This window comes from Leptodactylus fuscus, chromosome 9 (assembly GCF_031893055.1).
Source record: "Leptodactylus fuscus isolate aLepFus1 chromosome 9, aLepFus1.hap2, whole genome shotgun sequence".
Taxonomy (NCBI): domain Eukaryota; kingdom Metazoa; phylum Chordata; class Amphibia; order Anura; family Leptodactylidae; genus Leptodactylus; species Leptodactylus fuscus.
Genome location: NC_134273.1, coordinates 15,451,658 through 15,457,657, shown reverse-complemented (window position 1 = coordinate 15,457,657; position 6,000 = coordinate 15,451,658).

The following is a 6,000-nucleotide window of genomic DNA, read 5'->3' as shown; positions in this document are numbered from 1 at the left end:
TCATAGCAGATGAACCCTAAAAATTTGAGATTTGTATCAACCCTGGCTCATCTTTAGCTATAGAGTCGGAGGAGCTGAGTAGATTGATATATAATTTTGCTGAAGATTCAGTGTAATTTTTATTTTAATTCCTGCTTATTCTAGGCTTAGTAGTCAAGCGAATGGCTCTACTCCCCGGATGACAGTCTCTTTTTCTGCATGCACTCATATACTAGGAAGGCTGTCAATCACTAAGACCGCCTACTGGACTCCTAAGCCTAGAATAAGTAGAGAATGAAATGAAAGAACGACAGTTTATACTGAATTTTTAACAATAGAAACAATAGGAAAAAAAATACTCCACAGGGTCTTCCATTCCATTTATAGTTGCTAATTCATAGCGCTAGTTTGCTTGGTTAGAGGATTCTTGAAGATACAGAGAAAAAGAGTGAAAAAGGAAGATAAAGGGAAGATAAAGGTTGCTCCCAGCTGTATCGAGGCAGCCACTCAAGGCGGCGCCATGATAAAAATATAAAGTGGATGAATGGATGGATGAATATAAAGTGAAACATTATATTCTCCCCTTTCCTAAACTGATATTCACTCTGCTGGGCTGTCAGTTCACTGTAGTATCACATTACAGGGGCCCATAGAAGTCAATAGAAGGGGAAGAGTGACACGAGGAAACCAGTGAAAGAGACATTCAGTTTTATGACTCACCCTTAGGGCTCTATTCACATCAATACTGCTCAGTACTGGTCTATATTGTCCTATATGGTGCTGCTGCATCTGAGTGAGTAAGCAAGGCATGGGAGAAATCATAGCAGCTAGTCTCTATCCACTAGCTCAGGGATAACCAAAAATTCAAGACAAAGCCTGTGGAAACAAATACTGATGATACAAGTCATATTATGGCCAGAGAATTTTATCCTTATATGTCAGCCCTGTTCATTACTTCTATATTTTATCCTGCTGCCTCTGAGTAAGTGAGAGTAAAGGAGCAGTATCTCCCATCTCTATGGAAGACATTGTAGCAGCTAGCCTATACCCACTAGCCCTGAGATAACCAACAATTAGAGATAATAACCTGTCATATTATTTCCAGAGATTGTGTTATTTCTCTTATACACATGTTAGGTAGTCAGTACTCTTCAGTACTTCTATATATTGTCCTACATGCTGCTGCTTTGGCGTGAGCGAGAGAGTAAAGGAGCAGAATCTCCCATTTTGTCCATGTGCTCTCTACAGAAGACATCATAGCAGCCATTCTTGATCCAATAGCTCAGGGACAACCAAGAATTAGAGATAGAGCCAGCAGAGAGAAAAACTGATGATAAATGTGGGCTTAAAGTCCCATTATGGCCAGAGATCCCTATCCTGAAAGTCATCGGATATCTTAGGCCCTCTATATGCAGGGAGGCGTCTTTTATAACATGTACTTTTTCACAGTTTATATTATGGATCCTCACTTCTCATTGCTGTGTAACGTCAAGCTGATGTGGTGTGAAGGCAGCCGGGGGAATTGGGATTGTGTTTACGTTACCCTCCCTGCTCCAACTGGATTTTCAATATGAGATACACCATGCCAGCCCGCGTCACTGCATCTGTCATCAATACCTCAGTCTGATCCTTCTTCTGCTCTTCGTCAGCCTCAGAACTTTCTTCGAGAGCAACAATCCAGCTTTCATGAACTCCCTCCCCCATATCCTCTGCCTTTGTTAATGTGATATGTATTCATATGCCATTTGGATAATGGGTATGGGATTCCAGGCTGTAAACCAGTCGGCTACCTGTGGTTTTCGAATAGAGACTGGAAAAAACTGAAGTCAAACAATGGCTTTTCTATTGCTAGGACTCATTCGCTGTGTCATTGTAATTTCCCGAAATCAAACACATATGACATTACAATGATACCTCATGCAAAAATAACATTTACGGGACCACCAGCCCGTTGTGGTGGAGGAAGCAATGATGTAGGGAGTGTGACTCAACAGCTACGGGACTCTCGGCAGCAGAGACTGTTATTTTATGGTGGTTACGTTAACAATAGTGGTTTACTCCTACACCGAGATCTTTTTGAGCTGTAAGTCAGGCCATTTTTTTTTCCGATGATCCTACGTACAAGATACATATATCATATATTCATATATGCATCCTATGCAAGTGAGCAGTAGTCAGGTAGGTGCACAGTCACCTCATTTTAGCAAATCAATGCCGAGGTGGGAATAACTGCTCATACGTTCCGACCCTAGGGCAGGACATATGGGAACAGTAGAACCGGGCAGGTCTAACCTGTTCACCCATAAAGGTGAATTGGAGTTGTGGCAGACTGAGCCACACTGTTTCTGAGAAATGCTCCTTTAAATGTGGCTAATACACAGTCCAGTTACAATAATGTGACCACCTATCAAAATCCAGAATAGCCACCTTTGGCAGAGCGGACCGCTGTGAGACGTGCAGGAAGAGATGAGATGTTGTGATGATGTCACTGGGATGTTGAGCCATGCCGACTCCAGTGCCGTGGCCAGCTGCGCTAGGTTACGCGGTTGAGCATCCATGGCGCAAACAACCCGATCGAGGCGGTTCCACAGATTCTCAATTCGGTTCAAGTTCGGTGAATTTGCTGGCCAAGGGAGTACGGTAAACTAATCTTGGTGCTCCTCGAACCACGCACGTACACTGCAAGTATGAGATGTCGCATTGTCCTGCTGGTAGATGCCATCATCCTGAGGAAAAACATTTTGCATGTAGGAGTGAACATGGTCCGCAAGGATAGATGCATGTTCCAGAGAAGCTCACACTTTCCATGGAGTTCATGTTAGTCCGCCAAAAGAAGATCTGCACTGGAGGATTTACTTCATCCGAACACTGGATGAAAAGAATCTTCACCCGTCCTTTTCGTGAGGTTCATCCACCTGTTTTGCTTCGACCTTGGAAGTGGCACTTGGATGTGCCATTATTATAGTTTGGGATACCTTCAGATCACAGAGTATAATAAGTGGTGGCCCACGGGAGGTGTAAAAACAAAATAGATACTGAAGCTCACCTTCCCTCTGGGCTCCCTCATGGCATCCAGCAATTCCTTGCAGTTCTTCTCACTCATCTTCCAGCTTCTTCTAGACTCATGGTCACATATCGGCCCTGGGGGACCACTGGGGCCTGTGATTGAGACTTTAAAGCAGTTGTCATGATATGGGCGCACTCCATTTGATTGGGCCTCAATGGTCCCTCAGGGCTCATGAAGTCACCCAACAGGGTGAAGAAGATGAAAAAAAGTGGTCCCTGAGGGCTCATGACGTCACCTAGGAGGGTGAAGAAGATGGAAAAAAAACCAAGGGAGTCCAGAAGGGGTGTAGAAAGGTGAGTATCAATGTTTATTACGTGCTTGCACCTCCACCAGACCTCAACTTTGGAGTCTGAAGAAATCCCAGCAGATAATAGAAAATGTGGGTGGCAAACCTGTCGAACCTGACATTTTTGGAAAATTGGTAGCAAATCTGGTTCATGACAAACATCTTCACTTGCCTCTACTCATAGCTGGAAGACATTTCATGGATCATTTACCCCCGAAACATTATAATACATCTGGTGGTGTCCCAAACCCAAGTTTAGCAACTTTTTGTACACCATGTCCTATAACTCAACAATTGAACGTCTGATCTGTTTATTCTCTTAACTGCAAAATGTAAAATCAAAAAGAATCTCTTGAAACAAATTCCCATCTGGAAAGTTCACATGAGAAAAACGTAAGGAATATTTATGTCTACCGACTCCAACGCAAAGCGAAAACCTTCTGTATGAGATTTAGACAAAATATATCTAAAAACGACTTGACTATATTAATGCTTTCGAAGCAAGTATCATGAGTCGGGAAATCAAAAAGTCACCCAAGCTTAAGTCATTGAGTAAAATCCCTGTTATTCTAAGTATTAAAGTTGAGATCTGGACGCAGAGGAGTTTATCTGGCAGGGTATAAAAGTCAAGGATGTTCATGGCTGCCAGTAAAGTACACAGCGAATCTCTGGGCAAAAAGATCTTCATTCCACATCAGCTCCAGGAATGCAAACACTACGTCTTAGGCTCCGAAAGGTGCCACAAACTATTTACTCATCAGTAAAATAAGAAACCAGCGACCACAAAGTCAAGCAAAACTTATAAAAAGATGCCAGACTATACTAAAGGAGAAGTTTGCACTAAGAGTTCTTCAGCTGGATAAAAAACCTTATTTGTCTGGGATGTTTTTGTAGATGGGAAGTTGGGACATAAGTAGAATCACATACAGTAATACAGTAATTGTGATGGAACCCCACAAAGGGGTCCTGTCAAAAAATAAATTTGAGAAAATTTACGAAACTTAAAAATTTGAAAAAAGAAACCACCAACCTCCAATAAGGCTAAAAACCCAGCAACTAATCCAACACCCATGAGGTTCTCCATGTCCAAGATCAGATGGTAAGGTTGACCAGTAGTGCGAGCAAAACTGCCAAAGCTACAACTGGTCATACCTGTAGACCATAAATGTCTCCCCCAAAGCCGTCATAGATCAGTCAAGAGCACATGAGCCCTATGGTAAGAGGGCCGTTTTAATGTATTATAGATAGATTACTGTCACCAGAACCAGCATATCACCCCAGTCCTGCAGATAGATAGGTTACTGTCACCAGAACCAGCATATCACCCCAGCCCTGCAGATAGATAGGTTAGTGTCACCAGACCCCAGCATATCACCCCAGCCCTGCAGATAGATAGGTTACTGTCACCAGACCCAGCATATCACCCCAGCCCTGCAGATAGATAGGTTAGTGTCACCAGACCCCAGCATATCACCCCAGCCCTGCAGATAGATAGGTTACTGTCACCAGACCCAGCATATCACCCCAGCCCTGCAGATAGATAGGTTAGTGTCACCAGACCCCTGCACATCACCCCAGCCCCACAAATAGATAGGTTATGGTCACCTAAATCAAATGGCGATTTCCCCTTGTGAATCAGTAACTCAGTTGCTGAGAGATCACCATTGTGTCAATATTAAAATGAACTCTTTGGAACATCTAGCACATTACCACTTACCTCCTTGGAGCAATGACAATGCCCTTATTACACCAAAAATCTCATTTGCATATTGACAAAAGCAGGGATATCATGGTAAAAGAGGCAGCGATTTAGACACGGAAAATACTGATTCAGGTGACCCTATCCTGTGTATCTCGGGGCTGGGATGTATAGTGGGTCCTGTTGATAGACTCCCTTTAATACCATAGGCAGTCCAATCTTCTCCCAGAATATCCTCACTGATAAACATTAGTAAAATCGCACTTATTTCTACTTAAACAAAAAACAAATGTGAAGAAAAGGGCGTCAAGTGCTTATTATGTTAGCACTTATTAGGTTAGTCTCTGGTCCAATCGCTGCGTTACTTTACCCCATGACACTTACCTGATCCCTTCATATCTACATGGCCGATCTCTTTCTTTACAAAGTTAAGCCTGAGGAGATGAAGTTTAGCAAAAGAATAATAACTAATCATCGGCCAATTTTTGGGAAAGTGTAAACACATAAAAAGCTTTAAAGAGTTATCGGACGTGGGGTTTGTTTTCACTAAAGTTTTGTCTATGTCATTATGAGCCGAGACGTGACCTGTGGTTGTTCTCCTGGAATCTTCTTTGCTGACCATGGCGCTCTCTTGGAATCTTTTTTGCTGACCATGGCGCTCTCCTGGAATCTTCTTTGCTGACCATGGCGCTCCCTGGAATCTTCTTTGCTGAGCATGGCGCTCCCTGGAATCTTCTTTGCTGACCATGGCGCTCTCCTGGAATCTTCTTTGCTGACCATGGCGTTCTCCTGGAATCTTCTTTGCTAACCATGGCGCTCTCCTGGAATCTTCTTTGCTGACCATGGCGCTCCCTGGAATCTTCTTTGCTGACCATGGCGCTCCCTGGAATCTTCTTTGCTGACCATGGCGCTCTCCTGGAATCTTCTTTGCTGACCATGGCGTTCTCTTGGAATCTTCTTTGCTGACCA